The sequence below is a fragment of the Penaeus monodon genome, chromosome 15 (genome assembly GCF_015228065.2).
Source record: "Penaeus monodon isolate SGIC_2016 chromosome 15, NSTDA_Pmon_1, whole genome shotgun sequence".
Lineage (NCBI taxonomy): Eukaryota > Metazoa > Arthropoda > Malacostraca > Decapoda > Penaeidae > Penaeus > Penaeus monodon.
The window spans coordinates 24,434,170-24,434,623 of record NC_051400.1 but is presented as its reverse complement, the minus strand read 5'-3'; the positions used below and the strand labels follow the sequence as shown (position 1 = coordinate 24,434,623).

The window sequence follows — 454 nt, the reverse complement described above, 5'->3', positions numbered from 1 at the left end:
GCAAAAAGGTCTATTTGAAGGCAATTGATGATGAACATTTTGTACTGGCAAATAAAGGCATATATCTAGGAAAATAGAAGCTAATAGATACATGTAGATGCTATTAAATTACTGTATTTTCATTAAGTTTTAGATAAACAATTGATAACTTTTTTATATTCATGAAGCAAGGTTTTCATTCAGATTGCCTTATATGTTGGGATTCTGTCAGTTTTTAAAATAGCTTTGTGTTTATTATTGAGTTGTGTTTCCTATTAACAATGTTTTATATTAAGTTTTATTAATTATATACTGTATTGCATAAAGATAGAAATTACAGTGCATGAGTGCAGGTTTGCTTATGGATATGAATATGGTTCTGGCTATGTGTGGGTTGAAATGTTTATCAGATTTATTTGTATATTGTTTTGTGTGTTGGTTTGCTTTGCTTCTATTCTCGGTAATTACTGAACCA

At 28.6% G+C, this 454-nt stretch overlaps 1 protein-coding gene across 3 annotated transcripts in view; it reads left to right on the top strand.

Annotated features, from left to right (window-relative positions):
• The window catches only part of LOC119581831 (myotubularin-related protein 9-like), a 16,750-nt gene that overhangs the window by 4,462 nt on the left and 11,834 nt on the right, over window positions 1–454 (top strand). The window lies entirely within an intron of this gene.